Source organism: Sus scrofa, chromosome 17 (assembly GCF_054392235.1).
Source record: "Sus scrofa isolate SSC_HxYL_T2T_F1_AM1 chromosome 17, Sscrofa_HxYL_maternal_Yorkshire_Landrace_v2.0, whole genome shotgun sequence".
NCBI classification, from domain to species: Eukaryota; Metazoa; Chordata; class Mammalia; order Artiodactyla; family Suidae; genus Sus; species Sus scrofa.
The window spans coordinates 49,436,278-49,461,423 of record NC_139399.1 but is presented as its reverse complement, the minus strand read 5'-3'; the positions used below and the strand labels follow the sequence as shown (position 1 = coordinate 49,461,423).

Below are 25,146 nucleotides of genomic sequence, written 5' to 3'. Positions count from 1 at the left end.
TGTGAGCATAATAAGTTTCCATTTGTCGGGAGTAAATGCCCAAGAGTACCAGTGCTGGGCTGTACAGTAATTACATGTTTAGTTTTAAAAGAAACTGTCATACTGTTTTCCAGAATAGCTGTACCATTTTTCAATGCCCCAGCAATGTATGAGGATCCGGTTTCTCTGCCAGAATTTGGTGTGCTCACTGTTTTTTACTCATTTAGATATATATTTTTTTTCTTTTTTGTCTTTTTTCCTTTTCTAGGGCCACTCCTGCAGCATATGGAGGTTCCCAGGCTAGGGGTCTAATCGGAGCTGTAGCTGCCAGCCTACAGCAGAGACACAGCAACACAGGATCCGAGCCGCATCTGCGACCTACACCACAGCTCACAGCAACGCCGGATCCTTAACCCACTGAGCAAGGGCAGGGCTCGAACCCACCACCTCATGGTTCCTAGTCGGATTCGTTAACCACTGAGCCATGACGGGAACTCCAAGATATTTCTTTTTAAAAGTAAGGAGCTCACGGAGTGTTTTACAATATTGTCATACATTGCTAAACATACATTTAAAACTTGAAGATTTTATATCCAAAATCAGATTTTCAGTTTCCTTTCTCCCTTCCTTCTTTCCTTTCTCTATTTTTATTTTTTTCTTTTTCAGCTGCCCTGCAGCATATGAAATTCCCAGGCCAGGGATCGGATCTGAGCTGCAGTTGCAACAGCAGCAATGCCAGATCCTTAACCCACTGTGCTGGGCTGGGCTGGGCTGGGGACTGACTTGTGTCCCAGCACTGCAGAGACAGCACCAATCCCACTGCTTCACAGCAGGAACTCCTTATTTTCAGCTTACAAAAAAAAAAAAAAAACTAAAAAAACAAAAAGCATCTCAGTACCTGGCCACCCTGGGATCCCAGGACAACAATCAGCAGGTATGGAGTAGAACTGTCCTCCTCAGATAGGGCACATACCCTCTAATTTCTCAGTCCTCACTATCCCCCATTACTCCCATGTGACTGTCACTGATGGGCGTTGCTTGCTAGCTCCTAGGGCCATTTGAGTTTGCAAACCCTGTCTTAGAATGAGACAGCAGTCTCCACATATCCAGAGGTCCAATCTGTGCAAGAAAGAGAAGATGATCTGTGAGCCTCCAAAGCAGAACAGGACCAGGGTATAGGGGCGCAATGGAGTGCACCCAAAGAATGGACACCTGGCCTCTAGAGCCGTCCAACAAGCGAGTGAACAAGGACTTTTGGTCCAGGTAGCTCTCTCTGGAGGTGGCAAATTCTCCATCCCTCCACTGATATCAGATCCGTCTAAGTATTCTGTACAATTTCTTTCAGCCCTAATATTCTAATCACAAATGGTTACTCATGTCTTCATTATTAAGTATTCACTCATCACCTACTCAGTGGGAGGTACCAAAAACTTGCTAAGAGGAAGGTAAGAATAATCCTATCACTCACTCTTGTTAAAGCCCTGAATCCTTTCCCAGGAACATCCTTAGCCATCATCCCAGCCAGGTGTCTCCCTAAGTATAGAAAGAGAACTGCTTCCAAGGGAATTTTCAAAAGTCCAGGACAAGACAATATAACATGGACTCAGAGACAGCAGGTGACACCCTTTTCACTTCTTTTTCAATCTATTGGATTTTTGCCAGAAGAAAGTGTCAGTTCGGTGGTAATAGACCTTTAACAGTTTATAACCATGTCAAGTTCCCCTGTAAACAAAGAGAAAGTAGGCCTCAGGCTCATAGCCTCAGGCAAACAATTGTAGCTAGGATAAAACGTAACAGCACTGATTTTTTTTCCCCCCTGTGGATTTGGCTTCACAGTTATTGTTTATTTATGGTAGTGATATAACATGTCTTTCTTTTCTTCTCGCTTTTTTAGGGCCACACCCACGGCACATGGAAGTTCCCAGGGTAGGGGTGGAATCAGAGCTGTAGCTGCCAGCCTACACCACAGTCACGGCAACACAGGATCCGAGCCGTGTGTGCAACCCACACCACAGCTCATGGCCATGCTGGATCCTTAATCCATTCACCCACTCAGCAAGGCCATGGATTGAACCCCCAGCCTCATGGATACTAGGTGGGTTCATAACCCAGTGAGCCACAAGGGAACTCCTGAAATTTTCTTTTTAAAATAAATCCACTTCAGTGGAAAACTTACAAGGTGGTAGCAAAGAAAAATTAAATAATGATGGTATTTAGTGCTGGCAAAAGTTGTAAGTGATTGATATCTGGGGGATCCGCCTGGCCACTGATCCTCAATGACAACAATCTTATAAGAGAAGTACTCATATGAGCTTAGAGTTTCATCTGACAACTATTTATGGGATGTCCACCGTATGCTAGGACTGCATTAAAGGGTAGGGATACAGCAGGGTAGAGACAGGTATGGTCCCTGCCATTGGATGGATGACTAAACAGAGGCACAAGGGAGCAGAGGATGCACTCACAGGATACCAAGGCTGAGCAGTAGCTCGCACCCTGGCCCTGATTCCGAGCACAAAGCTCCCTCCCTGGGCCCCAGGATGGCAGGCCCCATGCTAGCAGAAGCCACTCACTGCTGTGCCTTCCCTGGCCTGAACAGCTCGAAGGAATTAAGGGCAGTCGCCCAGCCCCCTGGAGAAAGGTGAGAACAGTGTCTCCCAAGGGCCAAAAAAGGGGGCCAGAGCACAGTTTCTCTGGCTTTGCGCTCCCTGCCAATCCCACCTGACTCGCCTCTTTGGGGTCCCTGGAGCTGGGGCTCCAGGACAGCTCCCTCTTGACTGCTGGTTTTCAGGTGACCTAGTTTCCCCCAATAGACCCACACACCTCCCGCCCCCGTCCGAGAAAACCCTGCTGGGTCTAATTAAAGAATTGCCATCGGTGCTGTTAACACAGCAGCTGGGCAGCCCCCAAGTCAGGGCGCTGGCCTGGGTGCTAGGACAGCCCATAGAAGTCCTGGCTCCTGTGAGCTGTAGACTGGCCCCCTCATGAGACCCAGGTGTACTTGTTCAAACTTCCAGAGACAGCCCTGGTTGGTGATGGGGGCACAGCCCAAAGTGCCCGAACCTGGGAGGGCAAAGCATCATCAACACTCAAAAGGGATCCCCGAGGTGGACCTCATTTGGAGGAAAACTGGCTCCAAGGAGCTACACTGAGCGCAGCGTGTTGTGGGAGCATTCAGATGGACCGTCTTGCAGAGAAGTGGGCACGTGGCGCCACAGGTCAATGGAGTGTCTGGGCTAAAGAGCGGATGGGGCAGGGGTCTGCAGAGGCCACGTTGGGGTGAGGTTATCCAGGAAGTGTGTGTGCTACGAGAGGAAAAGGGGAAACAGGGCGGGGTACTTAATTTTTCCAACACATGGCTCTGTGAGGTCTGGGCAGATGAACCAAAATAGCCTGACAGCAGCAGCCTGAAGCCTGAGGCCAAAGCACTTGACCTTCTGTGAGTAGAAACAGGCACTGGGAGTGAGTCTGGATGCAGCCTCTGGTTGCCGCCTGACAAAGCCTGAACTCGATTCCTGTGGGCGCATCCACTCACCCCGCTGTCCCCCAAAGGGAGAAACCTCAGTGTACATCCCGGGACGCAGGAGCCAAGCTACGGAAAGCTGAGCCTTCGAGCAGAAACGCAAGGAAGAGTGCAGGGGTCTGGGGGCGAGGTGGAGAGGAGACACACAGCATGCACTACCGAGCCTCCCCTTCCCCCAAAATGAAAAGAAAGAGTGTTTTTTGGGGGGATGACATGCCTCTGAGAAAACAGGAAGAGGAAGAAAGGCACAGGCCCATTGAAAGACACAGTTTGGTGGTGGTCTCTGTGGTTCCCCTAAGTATCACTCTGTGCTAGGCCCTGATTGGCCAGAGCCCTGTGGCCATGGCCTAAGCCCAGCCCGAGTGATTAGTTGGGGGTTAGGTACATGACCCCAAGCTGGACCAATCAGAAGCTCTCTCAGAGTTCCCTGGTGGGTGGCTAAGTGGGTTAAGGATCCAGCATTGTCATTGCTGCGGCTGTAGTAATCGCTATGGCTTGGGTTCACTCCCTGGCCCAGCAACTTCCACATGCCTCAGGCACGGCCAAAAATATAAAATAAGGAAGTTTCTTTCTCTCTCTCTCTCTCAAAGGAAGGAAGAAGGAAAGAAAGAAATTTAGGAGTTCTCTTGGGGTTCAGTGGATTAAGGATCGGCGTTGTCATTGCCGTGGCACAGGTTTGAGCCCACCTTTCGATGAAGCCAATCCTTGGGAGTCAGAGGAGAGAAACAGGATCATTTTATTTAGAGAACTCTGGACTTTAGCTATCCACACCAACAAAATCCCCTTTATTATTTAAGCTAATTAAATTGAATTTTTGTCACTTGTAGCCAACAGTACCCCAACAGACATGAATGCTGCTTTTAGGGATGCAGGAACGGGAGCCCCAGAATGGATGCTGCCTGAAGCAGGATGACTGGTCTCTTGCTGGGGCATCTGGTAATATGCCATCCTCCGGCCCTCCAGGCCCAAGCGGGGGGCCAGCCTTGAAGAAGGGCTGGAAGGCCAACATCAAGGTTCCCACACCAGCCCCGCCCCCTGAGGTGGGAGAAAGGGCCTCTGGCCTTGTGACGCCTCCATCCCAGGGGAGCAGCTGGTTGACATATCTTTGGACCTGTGCCTAGTGCCTTGAGAAAAACAACACGAAGGAAGGTGAATTCAAATTGAAGAGACTTTAAAACATGAGTCAGACAGTGTCTCAAAGTTCACGCTGTTAAAAGAAAACGTTAAGATTTTTTTTCCTTGTGCTTCAGCTATTCTTCTCCGCACAATATTGGCAGCAGCCTGGAGGAAGGCCGGGAGTGCTCGCGCCTCGTGCTTCCTGTACCATTAAGCACGAGGGAAGAAGGAAAACAAAACAGCCCCAGCTTTCCCTCCTCCAAGCTCACTTGGGACCCACTTTCTCTCCTAAAGGATGCACACCCCCGCCCTCCCACAACACGCTTCTTTGAATAATAGCGTCATTTCCCCCTTCCTTCCCCCTTCCTGCCCAACCCCCAGTAGAAAGATGCTTTACTCATGAGCAAAGAGACTTCTGGGGCTCTTGATGCCCCAAATATCTGAATTAGAAATTAGCCTTGTCCCCCCACCAACCCCATTCTCATGGGATTTTGTGGACTTTCTGTTCCACTCCTGTTGTAATGAAGCTTCTAGATTTCGGGCACAGTCATGTTAGACAGACATCCCGTTTTAATCTGTTGTGGGACTAGGGTCCCAGAGAGTCTGCTCCTTAACTCTGCCTCTCCTAGCTGTGCTCCTTCATTCAGACCTCTGAGTAGTGTCCCTGGGCTTGGCTTTGATTTGCTGTTGTCCTCGGAATTCCATTTACTGTAACCCAATTTGGCAAGACTTGGGGGGGAGGTAGAGGAAAGGGGCGGGCAGCAGGACACACAAACCACAAATTCCACAAGAACACAGTGGTCCATCAAGCATCTTGAGCTCTCTCAGGAAAAGAATCATGTCCAGGAGTTTCCGTTGTGGCGCAGAGGAAACGAATCCAACTAGGAACCATGAAGTTGCGGGTTCAATCCCTGGCCTTACTCAGTGGGTTAAGGATTTGGTGTTTCCATGAGCTGTGGTGTAGGTTGCAGACTCAGCTTGGATCTGGCATTGCTGTGGCTCTGGCATAGGCTGGCAGCTACAGCTCCAACTGGACCCCTAGCCTGGGAACCTCCATATGCTGTGGATGCGGCCCTAAAAAGACAAAAGACAAAAATAAATAAATAAATAAATAAATAAATAAATAAATAAAAAGAATCATGTCCAGTGTTAAGATAATAACCCAGTTGACCTCTGTCTGAACTGGTTGGGCCATTTCAGGAATACCGGAGCAGATCTTAACGAAAGCCATGAACGAAAGAATTAGCTTTGTTCCACGTGTCTAGAGGGCAGAGTTGGAATCACAGACAGGCAAAAAGAAGAAGCAGGATCAGCCTGGCATGAGGAAAAATTACCTAACATTGGCAGGCTATGGCATGATGCTGGGGTCCCCACCACCAGGAACTCCACGGCCACTCATGAAGCTACTCAGAGAGAAGGTCCACGCAGTGTTGGAGGTGGGACTGGCCCAGTGAGCCCCAACCCCAGCCTGGCAGACAGATCAGTATTAGGAGCAAGACTGTCATGTATATTTGCAAGCCAGCACTTGGTAACCAGCTAGCCAGACAGCATGGAAGGAAGAACCATTTCAATTAGATGTGGATTGATGATGCTTTGGATTCATTCTACCTGTGAAGGTGAGGCAGCTTTCTCAGATCCAGCTCCAAGAGAATTTCCAAGGAAACAGCTTGAATGAGTGAAGGGAAACCCATGAACACACCTATCTTCCATGCTGAGCTTCTCCCCTTGAACCTAAACCCACAAAGGCCCACGTGCTTGTGGGAAGAATGCCAGTGTGGGGGCAGCTGCAAGGGACAGAACAAAGGTGCCAAGGATGGGGCACTTGCAAAGCTGACATGATGTCTACGAATACATTAGTCAGTCACAGTCACAGTGCTAAACCAGCCAGTCTTCTAAAGAAGCTTATGTAATAGCTAAGCACGGGGAAATGGGAATCGAATTACACATACTGCTTCTCCAAGGCTTGGGGGAGTGTGGTCCACCCCCTCCCTTTGCAGGGAGATAAAAACTCCCTTGGCAGCTGGTTGGATCTTTTTTCCAAAGGAGGCCACCTGTGGCCACAGAATGCCCTCCCAGGATACACACTTATTAGACAGGTGATGGCCTTTCACACTGGCTAAGCCTTCAGTGGCATAAAGCACCCCTGCCTCCCTCTCTCAGCATGACATCCTTGGCCAACCTTTCTTCTATTACGCCAACACTTAGGTTGGTGGTGGCTTCTTGGAGCGCTGTGAGGACAGGGGTTGTGTAGCCACCATGGTAACAGGAGGAATGAATGCTGTGATCGATTAGTAATGTCTGCCACAGACAAAGTAGTGGGACGTGGCTGCATGCCTACCAAGCATGCAACTCTGTTCTATATCACACTTGCCTAAGCTTGGATTTCAATACTGGCCTTTGCCCCATTGTTCAAAATCCTCTCCTCTTCACAAGCATCTAGAAAGTTATCAGATTGAGCAAAAGGGCTCCTCAATACCAGTATATCATTCAACCAAAACCACAAAATCACTGTGGCCTCAAGGTAGCAAAGAATCAAGATGATCTTAGGTTCTAGTAAGAATTTCTCCAATAACATGCTCAAGGGGGTAGAATGAAGACTTGTCCGCCCTGACTCCACTCCCTTAAAGTGAATGGATCCCAGTGCTAGGAAGCAGTAGGATGAGAGAACACAGGCAAAGGATGGCAGTCCCTGTGGTGATTGGCATCTCTCCCAATCTGGTCCCTGGAAAGTAGGGAAATAAGCATCCTGCTGGTAGCTGGACAGGGTCCTCTCTTGAAGGGATGGATCGACATCAGCCAGGGGTCACTGTCTCATCCATCCTGAGCATGTTGGGTCCACCACTATTACCAACATCAAGGAGGAAGGGGACTGTGGTCTGCTTCCTATTAAGACTCTTCTCTCCACTTCAGAAACCTCAAAGGTACCCCTAGCAAGCTGTCTCCTCTCCCTTAACCAGGGGTGCAGCTGGGATGGGATTTTTTATTTTTTATTTTTTGTTTTTTAGGGCCACACCTGCAGCATATGGAGGGTCCCAGGTTAGGGGCTGAATCGGAGCTACAGCTGCTGGCATACGCTACAGCCACAGCAATGCCAGATCCAAGCCAAGTCTGTGACCTACGCTATAGCTCATGGCCACACCGGATCCTTAACCCACTAAGCAAGGCCAGGGATCGAACCTACAATCTCACGGTTACTAGTCGGATTCTTTTTTTTTTTTTTTTGGTCTTTTTTTGCCTTTTCTGGGGCCATATGGTGGTTCCCAGGCTAGGGGTCGAATTGGAGCTATAGCCGCCGGCCTACGCCAGAGCCACAGCAACTCGGGATCCGAGCCCATCTGCGACCTACACCACAGCTCACGGCAACGCTGGATCCTTAACCCACTGAGCAAGGCCAGGGATCAAACCAGCAACCTCATGGTTCCTAGTCGGACTCATTAACCACTGAGCCACAACGGGAACTCCAAGTCGGATTCATTTTTGCTGCACCACAACAGAAACTCCTGGGATGGGAATTTTTAAAAGCTTTTCATACAGTTGTTCATGGAGGTTTGGAGAATAATTCCCAGGAAACAAGGACAGTAAAAAAAAAAAAAAAAGAAAAAGAAAAAAAGAAACAGAGAGGTGGACTTGAAGGAGAAAGTCCTGCACTGGAGGAAGAAAGGATGAGGGAAGAAAGGGTGAGAAATGCAGACAATGGACACCAGTTAACTGCACAGCTAGTAAATGGCAGAGCTGGGATCTGAACCCAGGTCTTTCTACTTTTTTTTTTTTTTTTTTCATTTTAGGGCCACACTGGTGGCATTTGGAAGTTCCCAGGCTAGGGATGGAATTGGAGCTGCAGCTGCCAGCCACAGCAACACCCAATCCTAGCTGCATCTGATACCTATGCTGCAGCTTCAGCAATGCCAGATCCTCAACCTACTAAGTGAGGCCAGGGATCAAACCTGAATCTTCACTGATGCTCTGACAGGTTCTTAACCTGAGGAGCCACACAGGGAACTCCAAGAACCCAGGTCTTTCTAATTCCATTGTCTATAGACATCAAAGGAGAATGAGAAGAAGGAACTAGGAAAAATTCTAAAGGAACCACAAGTGCTTTAAAAGATCTTCCTCATGAAATGCAAGATTTCAGAAAATCCAAGGTATTCATGATGAAGGGGATAAGGGGAAATTGGGACAAACCAGACAGGTCAATTTATAATAATAAAAAAAATACTTGCTGGAGTGGAGTCCCCGTCATGGCACAGCAGAAACGAATCTGACAAGGAACAATGAGATTGCAGGTTCGATCCCTGGCCTTGCGCAGTGGGTTAAGAATCTGGCACTGCCATGAGCTGTGGTGTAGCTCATAGATGCGGCTCGGATTCTGCGTTGCTGGGCCTGTGGTGTAGGCCAGCAGCTGAAGCTCCAATTTGACCTCTAGCCTGGGAACCTCCATATGCCAAGGGTGCAGCCCCAAAAAGCAAAAAAAACAAAAAACAAAAAAACAAAAAAACTTGCTGAAATCAGTACAGAGTAAAAACATATATTTGTAATGAAACTAATAGTAAGTACCACAGAACCTATAAAATGTGTAGATGAAATAAACCTACAGATCAAGAACACAGGGTACTAATGGCAGCTGCTGTGCACAGCACACCTTCTAAAGGTTGAGTCTGTTACATGGAACATGTCTTCGAATCACTGCTTCCATTCTGCAATGTAGGTCTTGTTCCCATTTCAAAGAGGGGACAAACTGAGACTCGGAGAGGTTAAGGACCCTGTACTGTAAATAAGGCTATTTCAGCTGTATGTGGCTGACATCTCTTCTGATTGATCATCATATGCCATGACAGGTAAGCAATTTTTTTTTATCATCTATCCTGCTTGAAAATTAAAGAGAAAATGTCAGACAGGGAAGATGGCCCACAAAGGCATGACTAGGAGCAAGAAGAGGAGTCTTTGCAGGAAAATAAATGAGATCCGCGCAGAGTGAGGTTAACTGATTAAAGTCATAACTTCCCTTACTTGAGGAGCTGTCATCACCTTTGGAGGCTTAGGCAGGAAATATATGTATCTCATCCTGAAATTCATAAAATCTGCCTTCCAAGCCCTGTGAGCTCAGCCCCCTAAGACTAGTGTTCCCTTTCTTGGTGAGCATTTTCTCATTTTCACTTCTCCCAGCAGCTCGCAAACCAGATTCCCAGAGCAATGTCCTCTCTCCTCTCCTCTCTGGGAGATGAAACTGCCAGTAGAATAAATCAGCAAGTTTCCAGATGCTCTGCATTTCGGTAAATGACGTTTCCGTCCACTACACAGGCTTTGAAGTCTCTCAGTACTGGGTCGTGACCTTCCAGGTCACCACGCAGAGAGGCAAAGCCGGGGTAGACTGCCTCTATATTACTGTCATTCCTTCCCTCTTTGATCTCCAGCCAAAGTTCTTTCAATGTGCGTCCCTCCTCTCGGGTGTACAGAACTCCAGTCATACCTCTGCTTCCCCTCTGACTGGCTTTATTTCCACTGAACATGGTTAATTCTCTATAAGCCATATATTCAACCCCAGGAAAGTGCCGTTACTCTCACAATTGAATTTATCTCCTTGTACCAATACTTCAGGCACGTTTTGTTAGCCACTTTGGTCTACACTCAGATAGCAGAGGCCCTAATTTTATTCCAATCCTCCCACTCATTATTTTCTGCAGCAAACCCTCTCTATTTTATGCCTGATGTCATCAAAAAGTAACTAATTTCAGGGTGGTTTGTATTTTGTGTGTGTGTGTGTGTGTGTGTGTGTGTGTGTGTGTGTGTGTGCCCATGGCATGTGGAGGTTCCCAGGCTAGGGGTGGAATCGGAGTTGCAGCTTCCGGCCTACGCCACAGCCACAGCAATGCCAGATCTGAGTCGCGTCTGCACCTACACCACAGCTCATGGCAATGCTGGATTCTTAACCCACTGAGCCAGGGCAGGGATCGAACCTGATTCCTTATGGACACTAGTCGGTTTCATTACCACTGAGCCACAATAGGAATGCCAATCAAGGTTTTCTTCTAGGAACTGTCTCCTCTAATTCACTTCCATTTTTAATGTAAAGAGGCATTCATTTAATCAATCAATAAATATTTGTTGCCATCTACTATGTGCTAGGCAGTAAAGTAGAGGGGGTCCTAAGGGTCCCTTAATGAATAAAACTATTGATCAGAAAGGTTCTGCTTCTGATACTGTCAGAAAAGTTGGTCTTATTTGGACCACCTTTTCACATATAACTGTTGTGAACTCTACACAACACACACACACACACACATAACCTATTTGTCCAACCACACTGACACAAATTGAAGGGGAGTCAACACTTGAAAGAAAGAAATTCATATTAAGCAAATTTTGTGTTTTTGTAGCTTTTACCCAAGGGCAGGCCTTGTACATGGTAAATACAACTTGGACGAAAACCTTTGCTCTTACTGTTTTAGGAAGTAAAGGACAGAGTTCAGGTAACTACAGATGGAAAATAAGAACATCCCAGAAAAGAGTCACAGATGGTAGCCCCAAATGCTAAGTATAAATTCTGTCCAAATCTCTCTGAATGATGCATGTGCAGGGCAGGTTCCAAGCAACCCAACTAAGGCTAAAAGAACTGAAGAAAGATTTCAGCTGCTGCCTACCCAGGGGAAACTGAATTTAAAGTTTGGTCAAATTAACTGATTTTTAAAAAAATCATTACTGTTCCGAGGAACCTGATAGGATTAAGAGTTTCTTCAAGCCTTGTTCACGATGTTCAAGATGTAGCCTAAAATTACTAGAAAAAGTGTTTTAAATCATACAGAAAAATGTGACTCAAACTCAAGAGGAAAAATAATCAGTAGAGATCTACCCCAAAAAGACCCAGATGTTGAAGTTAACAGACATGGATTTTAAAGCAGCTATTACATGTTTGCTCAAGGGTATAAAGGAAAATATGCTTGTAATAAATGAATGAATAGGAAATATCAGCCACAACACAGAAACTACAAAGAGAAGTGAAACTATTAATCAGGTCCAATAAATCCACACCAAAACACCTTCCTCCTCCTCTGCATCTATTTGAGTTGGGCTTTTCACTAGAGATAGTTACATAGTTCTAATATGTACTTCAATGACTTTTTTTTTTTTTTTTTTTTGAGCCCCTTCCAAGTTCCAGGTCTTGGGGAAGCTTTGGGGAGTAAATTTACAACATAAAATCTTAAACTCTAATCTCAAAGACTAGATATTTTCATCTGACAACATCTGTACGACTGCTAATTAGTTCTCGTGTCCTCCTCCTCTTTCAGATCTTAAATGAGAAGAAAAGATTGAAGTCTTGCCATAGGCTCTTTCCAACTTCCAAATCACTCTTGATGGAACCATTTGTCCCACATAAAGCACACAGGAATGAGGAGAAGCCTGTCAGGTTTAATACACCTCTACATGTTCCTTTCACAGCAAAAGCATCCTCCTCTGGGTGATTAGACAGATCAAGTCTATAAAAAACTCTGGGTACAGACGTCAAAGAGCATCAGTGGAGAGGGACCTGCCATTATAACATCTCTTTATACAGTTCCCTTGATGGGTGTTGCTTTTTCAAAACCTGTTAGGCAAGAGGTTCTCAAACTTAGCGAATGGTAGAATCATCCGGCGATCCTGGGAACTTACATTAAGATGAAGAGCAAGACTATCAGAGTGGCCAATTTTTTTTAGGGACAGAAAATACCAACACTTGGCAAGCATTCTTATAAACCGAGTGGGAATATAAATTGGTACAGCCACTTTTAAAGACTGCTTTGAAAAAAAAACTGCTCAAGCAATATCTTCTAAAGCTGAACATATGATGCCCTATAATCCAGCAATTTCATTCCTAGGAATACACCCAACAGAAGTTTCTACATACATTCTCCAAAAGGCATTTATAAGAACTTTAATAGCACTGTTTGTAAAAACCCCAAAGTATAAACTACCCAAGATGCCCACCAACAGTAGTTTGGAAAAAAATTTATAGTCTACTCACATAATGGAACATAGTACAGCAATGCAGATGAGCAATATACAGTTAGACTTGACAGTCTGGAGCTCTCACAATGTTAATCAGAATAAGGCAAACACAAAAGCGCATACTACATGATTCTATTTGGGTAAAATTCAAAAACAGGCAAAATGAATCTATGTTGTTATCCATCAGAATAGTGGTTTTGGGGTGAGGGTGACTGGGAAGGGACATTAAAAAGCGCTTCTGGAGTGCTGATAATATTCTGTTTTTTGAGCAGGATATGACTAACCTGGGCATGTTCAATCTGTGAAAAATTCATTCACTTAGGATAAGTATAATTATCTGTATTTGTTTTACCTTAATAAACCATTAACATTTAAAAAAAATAGTGGAGTTCCCTTGTGTGTAGTAGGTTAAGGATCCAGAGATGTCCCTGCAACTGCCCAGCCGCTGCTGTGGCACGGGTTCGATCTCTGCCCTGGGAACTTCCACATGCCATGGGTGCAGGCAAAAAAAAAAAAAAATTAAAAAGACTGCTGATTCCTGGGTCCCACCTCTAGAGATTCTAGTTTAATTGGTCTGGGGTGCAGCCAGACATTGACATTCTTAAAAGTTCCCCAGGTAGGTCTAATGTGCATCCAAGAATCACTGTGTTAGAACTTGGCAACCCTTTTTACTATTTCTTGGAGCAGAAAGTGCTGCTGCTTCTCCAGAAAGTCTCAAGCAGGATGCTTTCTGTAGAACGCTAATAGTTCCAGAGGAGGTTAACAGGTGTTATATGGGAAAAGGTTTCCATGGTGAAATAAATAATTTTTAAATTTTTAATTATTAACTTTTATTGAACACTTAATACATTCCTAGAGCTAAACTAATTGCTTTACCTAGCTATCTCGTTTAATCCCACAACAAGCCTCTGGGAAAGGTACTAATTTTACAGAAGAGTAAAGTAAGCTCAATAGGGTTAAGTAATTGCCCAGGGTCACACAGCCACAGGATTAAGATTCAAATCCCCATTGGCCTTGACACTGAAGCCCATGCTCTGAACCACTGCCCTGATCTGCCTCTCCAGGCCAACACTTGACTGCAGGACTTAGCAGAGCCTTCACTAGGCTAACAGGAGCTGTGAGTTGCCAAGACAGGAATGTGGAAGATGGCATTTCCCAATTTGGTCTTCTTGCCTCTATCTCTTACCTTCCACCCCACAATCCACACTACTGGCAGAGTTTTCATTCTGTAACCAAGTCCAATCCTGAAGTTCCCTTGTAAAGAAGCATGTAATGCCTCCCCATTGCCCATAAACTCAAGTCAAAACTCCTCAGCCTCACAGTCCAAACCATCCAGTATCTGGCCTTGAAATTGTCAGCTTCATCTCTGGCAATCCTAACCTCCTTCCCCACCCAACCCATGAGGCAATTCGATTTTCCAGCTACACTAAACTGGACTGATGGATTTATACCCCTGCAATGGTGCCCACCATTTGCTAAGACTCTGCTATGTGTCAGGTACTACACACAAATTAACTTTAACCCCTGCAATGAGCCTTTAAAAAATAGGGCTTATTATCCCCAGTAGATAGATTAGAAGGCTCATCTTGACATGCCCCAAGTCACAACTAATAAGCGGCAGAACTAAGATCTGAACAGAGATTTCGATTTCTCCAGTACAGAGGCCATGGGGTTTTCACTCCACCACACCTACCTCCTGACCCTCACACATGCTGTTCCATGGGGTGGCAGTGCCCTTCTTTCTCTCCTCCTGGCAAACTCCTCCTTGTTCTTTGAGAGCTAGTGCAAGTGCTGTGATGCTAATATCTATCATCTCTTAAGTGCTTTCCAGGCACCCTGCTCGCACTTGACTTGCCTCGTCTCATTTACACAGTGTCATCTCCATGCTCCTTTTATTCCCTCTGAATTGCTTTCTATCTGCCTTGTGCCAAATGGGTTTCTTTCTCCTCTCTAGTTCCAAGGCATTTGACCACATCTCTGCTGTGCTCCACACACTCCGTAGTAATTTTTAGTTTCAGTCTGTCGCTTCCCTGGACTAAATGCTCTCAAAAGACAAGAGCTATCAGTGATTCACCTTTACACCCCACCCTGGAGTCACCCAGCATGCGGTAGGTATTCAATACAAGAAGGAGAATAGACAGGAGGGTGGGAGACCAAGAGATTGAAATTCACTGAGATTATTCTATCAGTTCTATCACAGCAAGTGGTCCTCCGGCTTAGAACCAGAGCTGTAGCATCAAGCCAGACAAAACAGACCTGGCTTTTGGGGAGAGATGATGGATACTGGGGGCCAGACCCAGGATGTACCTTACCTGACCCCTGCTTTGCTATCCATGCAAGGATGAGTTAGGACGGCCTCTGACTCCATGGCTCTTTGCAACTCTACATGCTTTGCCACTGGCTCTATAGATCCTGGCTTAGAAAGCTTGCTGTAAAATGATGATTGGTTTCATTCCGCAGCTCTGTTTTAGATATTCTCAGCTGCTCCTTGCCTGGTCTTGTTCTCAAATATCCCAAGTGAAGAAAGAGCCACCCAAGCAGGGGGCCCAAAGACAACGTAGGGCTAAGGCATGGCTCCCCACAGGTGGGAAGACCAGGTGGTCGTCCCCCTTTCTAAAAGGCTCTATTCTTTTTGAATAGGAGGCCCTCTTACAAGACAGAGACATCTTTGAGGCTCCGTCACCGAACGCCCATTCTGAGCATCCAGTCTACAATGGGCACTGTTCAGAGCACACCTCCTCGTAACCGCTGGGGTAACCATCGATTCATGCCACCCACGTCCCACCTCTGTGAGCTCCAAGGCTGTGGATTTTAAAGTCAGCCTTCTGTTCCGCTGCTCTCGCTCTTTGTGGACTAACATGCGTATTTGCCCAGGTAAGAGTAATCGGCAACCAGCACCAGCTGCAAACTCAGCTGTGTTTCTACACAGCCTCCCGCAAACAAACCTCATTAGTAAACATGGAAACCACCAAAAAGACGATTTCAAAATTACTTATCCCTTCCTGGCTGCCCGCCTCTTCTGCTGCCTCCACTGGGGGTAAGCTGCATGATTTTTCTGCTTCTAAAAAGTCTTTTTCTTTTCTCTTTTTTTTTTTGAGGATTTCAAGGAACCCCCCTCCCACTGGGATATAGAGCACACTGTATTTTACAAATTCGTTTGTGACATTCATGAAGAGTTTTCCAAACAAAATGTAACTTAGACGCATTTCCCTAATACAGCACGTTCTTATTTTATTTTATTTATCCACGTGTTGGCTTCCTTTAGGAGACAGGGACCCATCCAAGGGCAGGAACTGGATTAATTAATTAAATTTTTTTTTAATTTTTTTTAATTTTAATTTTTTTTTTTTTTTGTCTTTTTGCCATTTCTTGGGCCACTCCCGCAGCATATGGAGGTTCCCAGGCTAGGGGTCTAATCGGAGCTGTAGCTGCCAGCCTACAGCAGAGCCACAGCAACGCGGGATCCGAGCCACGTCTGCAACCTACACCACAGCTCACGGCAACGCCGGATCGTTAACCCACTGAGCAAGGGCAGGGACCGAACCCGCAACCTCATGGTTCCTAGTCGGATTTGTTAACCACTGCGCCACGACGGGAACTCCAATTTAATTCTATATCTCTCATTCCAAGCCTAAACCAGGTAAAATGTAGTTCTTGAATATTTAACAATCTCTATGTAGCCACGGTCCAAAGAGCCATCAGATCTGAAGTACTGCTGAACCTGACTCAGACACATTCTATGGTATTGCTATCTGGCAAAAATTAAAATTATTTAATACTTAGTGTTGGAGAAGGGCCTGGGGAAAGAGGCATTCGCACTCACAATTGAGAGAATAGAAATTGGTTTGGCCTCTTAGGAGGACAATTTGGCAATGTCTTCATTCAAACAGCAGGGGATTCTCCCTACAGATAAAATCGTACCGGTGTACAAAGACACGTGTGGTATAAGCAAGTTTGTTATAGCATCTTCATGTGTAATAGGGAAGAAAAAACTGCAAATAATCTTCATGTCAGCTAGGGACTAGAACACAAATTATGGTAAATTTCTACCACAATTTTACTGGAACACCATGTAGCCTTTAGGACTGAGGTATATCTGTATGTGCTGACATATGCTAAGATAAATTAGCTGAAAAAGGAAGTTTTGGTAGAGTGCTGTATAGAAGTGTTAAAAAGAAAAAAGGGATAGACTTGAAAATAAGTGTGAATCTGTATATATGCATAAGAAATTTATGGAAAGACATAAAATGTTCAGGGATTTTTTTCTGGGGGAAAAAGAAATAAACGGCTGTGGATGACAACGGGGAAAGTTCCCTTTCCATTTTCCACATTTCTGTACTGTTTGAATTTTAATAAGTTTGCCTTGTTTTTACAATTAAAAAGCATAAAATACAGCAATAAGAAGACAAAAGCTTGATTTCATATGTTAAAAAAAAAAAAAAAGGAAACAAATGAAATTCCAGAGAAATTCTTCCCTATTTCTTTATAAGGCAACAGGCAAAGACTCTAAGGCAAGGTTTGCTCTCTGCTCAGTCCATGGGCGGGTGGGGGTGGGGGGCAGGGATGACTGCAGAGTTCCAGAAAGGAATCTGGGGACAGGGAAAGTCACTGAGAAGAGCCAGGATCCCTGAAGAAAATAAGTGTGAGAATATGTGTCCTTTACTGGCTCCTAGATGACAGGAAATAAAGTCAGTTCTGACTGAGACTCTGAAACATTCTGGGAGCCAAGAAATTCTGAGAACTCACCGGGCTGGTATGGATACGGGCACCAAGAAGCAAAGGCTAGGAGTGCCTCGGTGAATAACAGACATAAGCAACCTGGGGGAAAAAAAATGGCAGACCCAGCACCCCCAAACCAAAGTGACACAGAGCTCTGCTCACCTATGCCCTCCTCTCTGAAGCTATGACTCCCAGGGGCTGACTTTTCTGACATTAATGTAATAATAATTGTTGATATATATCAACTGCATGCTAAATAAATAGTTAATTATATCATCTCATACTCTTTTTTTTTTTTTTTTTTTCCGGCCATGCCCTTGGCATGCGGGAGTTCCCAGGCCAGGGATCAAACCTGAGCTATAGCAATGACAACTCCAGATCTTCAACCCACTAGGCCACCCGGGAACTCCCATCTCATACTATTATTATTCCTATTTGACACGTGGGGAAAATCGAGGCTCACTGAAGTCAGCAAATAACTTCTCAAAGCTACAGTAAGTAGTAGAGGCAGGGATCAAACTCGGGTGTGATTCCAGAGCCAGCCAAGGTCACTGCTAGCCTTCCCTCCACCTGGGGAAGAGCTAGAGAAAGGCACTTGCTCAGGGCAAGGACGGTCTCTGAAGTGCAACAGCACTTTTGCCCAAAGTCAGAGAACATGACTTTAAGTGCAAGGACTCGGGAACTAGATGTCCTAGATTCAAATCCTGACTCCACCACTTACTGGGGGTGTGACCCGGGGCAAGTCATTGATATCTCTGTGCCTCACTTTCCCCAGGAGTAAAATCAGGGTCGTGGTAAGGCCATCTCTTGGAGCTGTTAGGGGGACTAAAAGTTAAATACTGCTTGGCTCATAGAAAGCACCAAATGTTAACGATTATTATTAAGAAAAAGATGCCCGTCCTTCCAGGCAGATGCAGCCCTGCAGGGTGCAGAACCTGGCAAGCAGAGCAGACAAGATTTCCGCCCCTCCCTCTGCCTGGTGGCCCCTCCCTCCTCCGGGTGCCACCAGGCAGCACATGAGTCTACAACCTTACACCAGTCCTGCTGAGCAGTTAACTTCCATGTGCTGCCAGCTCTTTCTCTCGGCTTCCCCTCCACCAGGCTGGCTGTGAATCAGAGTCAGCTGGCACACTTTTTAAAAATACAGACTCCCGGGGCCCCACCTTGGCCAGTTCTGACGCAGGTAGGCTGGGCTAGGGCCCAGCCATCTGTATGTTTAACAAGCCCCAGGTGACCAGGTGACCCGGGAACAGTGTGTCCCTGAACACATGTTTCTGGAAGCACTAGAAGCCTCTTGCACCTGTTCTGGCTGTTTCCATGGGTCCTTGGGAGCAAGCAGCCTTTCCTTCATGCTCGGTCCCAGGCCTAGGCAGGCAGAGAAGGGGCGCAGGAAGTCTGTTCCCCTGCAAACCAGCCCACAGAGCAGATGGCTGTGAGAACAGGCATCGCAGGCTGAATTTGCTGTCGTGCTTGAGTGGGTGACACGAGGGACCACTTACCTGTAGACTCTGGGGTCCCCAGGCCCTTGCTACTCAAAATACTGTTCACAGAGCAGCAGGACTGTTCCTCCAGGGAGCTTGTTATAGATGCAGATGCTCAGGCCCCTGACCCACTGAATCAGATTCTGCATTTTGCAAAAACTCCAAGATGATCTGTGAGCAAGTCTGAGGCACAGGCCTGAGGTCTCTCTCCACCCTGATCGGAAAAATCTCTAACCAATGTGCACCTCTAACCTGCCTAAACCCACCTTGGGGGGGGGTCAATCTTTTCCTTCAAACTTCCAGAGAGCCCCGGAGAAACAGCCTGGGCCTTTCGGTAGCCCAGATCCATGCTCAGCAGCCAGGCCGGCGCTCACGGTGAACCTCAGCTTTAATGAATTATTTATTTCAAAGTCTACATAAAAATAACCCTTCCCAATGCATTGAGAACGAGACAACAACTCTGGCCTCTATAAATCCAGGGCGTACGACATTCCCTTCTTTTGTATAGAGCCGTGACCCCTACTTCCCTGGCCAAAGCCATCCAAAGACATCTAATGCCCAAAGAAAACAAGCCACGTCTTCCTATTGGCCAAGCGTCAAGTTATCGGGCAGATTTCACACTGGAGCTTGACCTCATTAATCCAGGGCCTATCACATTGCTGTAAATGTCAGTGGAAAAATAGCCATTCAGTAGGTTTCCTTCATTCCACCAGAAAGGGAAAAAACAGGAAGCTGACAGCAGCTGCGCCCCAGCCTGGCAAATCCCAAGGGCCCGGCTGACAGGCGTTCCTTGTGAGCACCTACATGCCCTTGGCCCCAGCCCGCTTGTCCAGATAAAGGTGGGTCCCGTATCTATATAAGCAAATGCAGCAGTGATCGTAGCAATAATTCGGGCCCCCAAGCACCCGTCCAGGCAAGAAAATTGCTTGGTCTGAATTTCTTTGGCCTGCACTACTAGTTGGCTGTTCATCATTCAGGTCCATCCGAATCTCGTCTGCCCATTCAAATGTCCTGCACGCCAAACCTCTGGGACTCCAAGGGACATAAGGCCATCCAAGTCCTCATTCATCCCTTTAATGCATATTGATTGTCTCCTGTGTGCCGGCCACCGTGCTGGGCAACCGGGGACACAGGGCTGAATGAATCAGACACAGTCACTGATCTCAGAGGCTGCACGTCCAGGGTAAGCTTTCTCAAGCTCGGCAAGATCGACCCTTGGGATGGAACAATTTTTTGTCGTTGGGGGGTGCTGCCCTGGGCACTGCAGGACATCTTGCAGCCTTCCTGGCCTCTCCCCACTAGAGGCCAGTAGCTCCCCTCCCCCTCTGCACGTCCCCACTTGTGACAATCAAAAAATGTCTCCAGACATGGCCAAATGTCCCTTCGGGGACCAAATTGCCCCTACTTGGGAACCACTGGCCTAGTGGGGGAGACAGAGTAAAAGAATAATGACCACAAATAGCTCTATAATCACAATTATGGTAAGTACCAGGGAGGAAAATTTTGTGCACATTACACTGATATTATCTACGATGTTGGAGCCAATTTTATGTATGATTATAAATCCTTATGACAACTCTGAATTACATTCATATATATGATCTATATCTCCAGGTGAAAAAATTGAGACTCAAGGAAGCGAAGTAATTGACGGAAGCCCAAAAGCCAGTGAAAGGCAGAGGCAGGATTTGAACCCTGGCCCTGAACTTTCCCTCCCCTAGAAAAGGAAATCCGAGCCTTTGTTTCTCAGAGTCTTCTGTAAACAGGTAGGGTGTGTGGTCACGTGACACTCTGCCCGGCCATTCTAAAAGACGCATTCCTTCCTGGGGTCACCGTGGAGCTCAGTCACCACCTGCTGTATCAATCAAGCTGCAAACTGCCTGTGTCAAGGCACATTTGTGGGACACTAGCAGGCCGAGGAAGGCCCCCTGAGTTCTGAAACATCCAAGAACAGCTCCCATCACCAAGCACCTGAACACAGGCCCTTCCCAAAAATTAGGGCCAGGAGAGAATGGGGCAGTCCCCAGGTACCTGGAGTACAACCCACTGTGACCCGTCCCCAGGCATCCAGGGATACACGGGGAAAGAAGCCAGACATCCTGCAGTCAGCGTTAGGTATTTACTAAGAACATGAGTGAGGGGATGCACGCAGCACAGAGCAGCGTTAGACCCCCAGGTGTGAGCTCCTGCCACTTATAAGCCACATGCCTTTTAGAAAATTGTTCCACCTCTGTGCTCAGTTTCTCCTCCTGTGCAATGGGTGAATGAATCTACTTCAGTATGTTGATATGAGGACTCGGTGGCAATGCAAGCAAAGACCTTGGGCAGTGATCAGCATCCAGAAAAGCACTTGGTACAATATTATGGTCATTTAGGGAGCCAGATAGTGGCGCTTCCTCCACCTACATCCCCTTCCTACAAATGAGAAATGGAGTCCCAGGAAGAGAGAAACAGGTGCAGGAGTAGCCAAAGCATCTCAGGAGGAAGGAGGGGACCTCTGTGCTTTCCGGGTAGAAGGAAGAGTAAGGGGGACAGTTCACATATTGGCCAATGTGCACAGACCAGCCCGACCTTGCACACAGAAGTTAACCCTAGACTGCAATCAGAGAATGCTTCGTACGCTGCAAGGTGCCTGCATCAGGTGAATGAGCATTTAATCATCCAGGACCCCTTGGAAGGACGGTCTCTGCCTCGCTTGCTGGCCTAGCCTCCTGCCCCTGCCTCTGTCACACCCTCTGGTTATGGCGCTCCAGCTGTAACTCCTGCCCACTGCTCTCCAAGACATGGAGCACTTTTAAGCCTCTGTGACTTTGCACAAGCTGTTCTCTCCGCTTGGGCTGCCCACCCCCCTGTTACCTGCCACCTGCAGAACTGTCTCTGAAGTGCTCAAATGTGCTCCCACAGCAAAATTTACCCACCTGTTATTGGTCACCGCAGACTAATAATAATAGCAGCTAACATTTGCAAGCACTGATTAATCTCTAGAAGGCTCTGAGCTGAGGTTTTTACCCACGTGGCCTCACTTTTCTCCTCACATCACCACCCTAGAGGTAAGGCACCTGTCCATCACCACCCAACTTCCAGGTGGCAGATTCAGGAATGAAACCTGAGTTCGTTAGCTGAGCCCACCTGTTCACCCATGCTTCTGCTCTTCAATCCTCTTCCTGCCAATGAAGCTGTGTCCTCACTGTCACAGAGTCCTCACTATTGACTTCTGTTCATAGAGCGAGGAACCTGAGAGCGGCCTTATTCATCTTGAAATCCCTTGCTAAGCACAAAGTCTAGAATGGCGTAAACATCTGTTGAGTGAGTCAACAAATCCTGAAAAATGGCAGCCAGATGAGAAAGGCTAAATGACAGACTTCCTGGGGACAGGCCCACCCATGCTGGACTTGATTTCCCAGAAGTCACCCTCTGAGCATCCCCCCCCACCAGGCTGAGGGGCTTTCCCTGTCCTGAAAGCTAGAGGCAGAAGAGGTCTGACGTCCCCCGCCGGGAGGGGGCGGCGGGGGGACCTTTGAGAGCCCAGAGCGGAGGAGGAAATGGTGGTGATGGTGACGAGAACCATTTCCTGCATTCCTGCCGGTGCCAGGTGCCATACTAAGCACTTTCTGTGCATCGTGGGCTCACAGAATCCTCCCAACCCCACAGAGCAGGCAGTACTATTACTTCCACTTTACAGATGTGAAAACCAGGAGTCAGAGAGAGTAAACAATTTACCTAGCTTTTAAGCAGAAAGCTACACTGCAAGCTAGACAAATTGGCTCTATTGGTTTTCAAACTGTGGCTTTCTGTAGGAGGCAGGCTTGTCCAAGACCTTCTTAAATCCCAGTTTCTAAGTGGTACTCGGGATATACCTGGGATAAAAGAAGGTCATCCTAGCCTCTGCTGGAAGAATGCCACTTGGGACCTACTATGGACCAAGTGCTTCAAGTCCTGGGTGCAGGTGGCATGAGGGTGGGGTGGCTAGATTGGGAGAGGGTCAAGGTTGGGAGAGGGGTCAAGGTTGGGTGAGGGTCCAAACGCAGCACAGGAATCCAGGTATGTGCCTTCTGTGACCTACAAAACCAGGCTGGCTGCAGCCTCTGTTGATTGGAGAAAGTTGACTCTGGGTATGGAACTAGTTTTGAGAAGAACCTGGGTCCCTAGTTTCTGAAGAATCCAAATAGGCTCTGTAGGTCATTGTTTTTGAGGAAAATCCACCTTCCTGCGTCAGCATCCTCTTAGCCCTGTGGCTCAGGCTTCTGAGCATACTTAACAGCTGGATTCGAATTTAACCTCCACTCCAGTGTCAATTACCAAAAAAGAAGGAAGTCTGAGCATGTGCTGGGCCTTGCCTGCCACGTCCCTCCATACCTGGGGAGATTCAGAGAGCACAAGGATGCAAGGAGCCCCAGCACACAGCCGGCTGATGAATGGCGCAGCAGATGGAGACCAAAAGAGGGGTAGGAAGGATCAGTTGGTCTTCCTGAAGAAAGACATTTCAGAGGCTGGGAAAAGCTGGGACCAAGAGAGGGGTCAGGAAGTTTCCAGGGAGGGGGGAGTCCTCTTAGATAGACTCCAGGTGGCAGGAACAAACAAAGTTGAAGGTCCAAAGCGACTTGGGTGACATCTCGCCTCCAACACCCTGGGGCAGGTGGGAGATGAGGGGCTGGAGTTGTGTGGGAAGGCCCTGGGAGCAGGCTGAGAGCTGAAAGGACTCACTGGCGCCCACCAGCCGCCTGCAAGCTGCCTCTTTATGACAGAGCTGAGGGAGGAAGATGTGGAAACTCCCCCAGCCCCTGCAGAACCACCCACCAGGGCTCCGCTTCTGCTCCTGCCTAACGAGAGACACGCCCCACTCCAAACCATTTTGAAAGGCGCCGCTATCAACCTCGGAGCGTTCCCGCTGCCGAGCCGCGCTGCACCCGGCCCCGCACACGGTCCTCTCCCCATCCTCCTACGGCCTGATCAGCCCCATTTCCTAGAGGCAACTGAAGCTGCTCCGAGGCCGAGTGTCTTACCCCGGGGCAGGAAGCTAGTCACTGGCTGAGCTAAGAAGCTTTATTACCAGGCTAGGAGGAGGCCTCCCAGATAGAGGGTTTTTCTCCGGTGCTCCACCAGCCACAGGAAATGGCAGGGCCCACAGACAAGTACCCCCGGGTCGAGGCGGCTAACGGAGAGCCCTGCGGGCAAGGGCGCCGGGCACCTCGGAGCCCCGGGCGCACCACAGAGGGCGATTCAGAGGCGGCACCTGGAGTCCAAGGCCGCCGGGAGCTGGTGGGCGCTTCTGACAGCGAAAACAGGGGCCCATTATGTGGAATCCAATCACATGGGCGCGCAAGCAGCTCGGCTTTCGATTCTGAGAAGCGCTTATGCAGCCGCGTCTCCCTCCCTGGGCTCCTGAGATGCCTGGGAGCACCGGGTCTTGGGCTTTGCACGCGGCTCTCCCGAGAGGACCAGATTCAAGGCTATCTTGGCTCAATTTTCCGCCCGAGGCTGGGAGCTGCCCCATCAGCATCTCCCGCTAAGCCGGTCCGGACTGGAGGAGGAGGAGGGAGGGAGGCAGTCGGCCTCAGGAAAGGAGGCGGGCAGTGAAAGCCACCTCCCCCACTCCTGGCTCTCCATTCGGAGCGGTCTGGGTAGCTGAGCCTGGGCGCTGCGGGTGACCTTGGGGAGCCCCTTCTATGCGACCTCTCCCGGGAAGGCTGCACAGTTTCTGCCCATCGTAGGCGCTCGGGGGCGCTCCTCCGGCAGGAATCGATGCGCGGGACTCGGGAGGAGAGGAGCGTTCCCGGCGCAGGGGGCCGAGCCGCGGACTCACGGCGGCCCTTTGGAGAGGCCAGGAACAACCACAGGCGGGTCTCCCTGGGACCAGCGGACGCCGTCAGATGGATCCTGCAGGGGGCGGGACTGCACGCGGGGGCGCCTGCCCTGGGGACCTTTCCCGCCCGGGCAGAAGCGCTCCCGGCGCCCTGCCCACCGCCTTTGGGGACCAAGTGCCGCCACGCGAGGGGGCGGCGCCGCCGAGCCTGGCCCGAGGCTGGGGCGCCGGGGCTGTTTGATGCTAGTTGTGACTCGCGCTGCCTGGCACTGCGCCCCCCGGCAGACGGCGGCCCAAGAGCCCAGAACCCGCCGAGAAACCCCCTGCCCGCCCCAACATCCGGCCACGGCGGCCCCAGCCAACAACGTGCCAATGCGCCCGGTACCTCGGCCTCGTCTCTGGCGCCCTAGACCCAGGAGAACGCCCCCCACCCCAGCCCAACTGCCCTGCCCTGCGCTCCGGGTACCCGCTTTTCCAGTCTGCCCCACCCCCCCACCCCAATTATCTTCTGCTGCCGGCCCTCAGCCAAAGCGCCACTATCACCC

General features: G+C 48.3%; 1 protein-coding gene across 3 annotated transcripts in view; it reads right to left on the bottom strand.

Annotated features, from left to right (window-relative positions):
* The window catches only part of PPP1R16B (protein phosphatase 1 regulatory subunit 16B), a 112,939-nt gene that overhangs the window by 87,583 nt on the left and 210 nt on the right, over nucleotides 1-25,146 (bottom strand). The window lies entirely within an intron of this gene.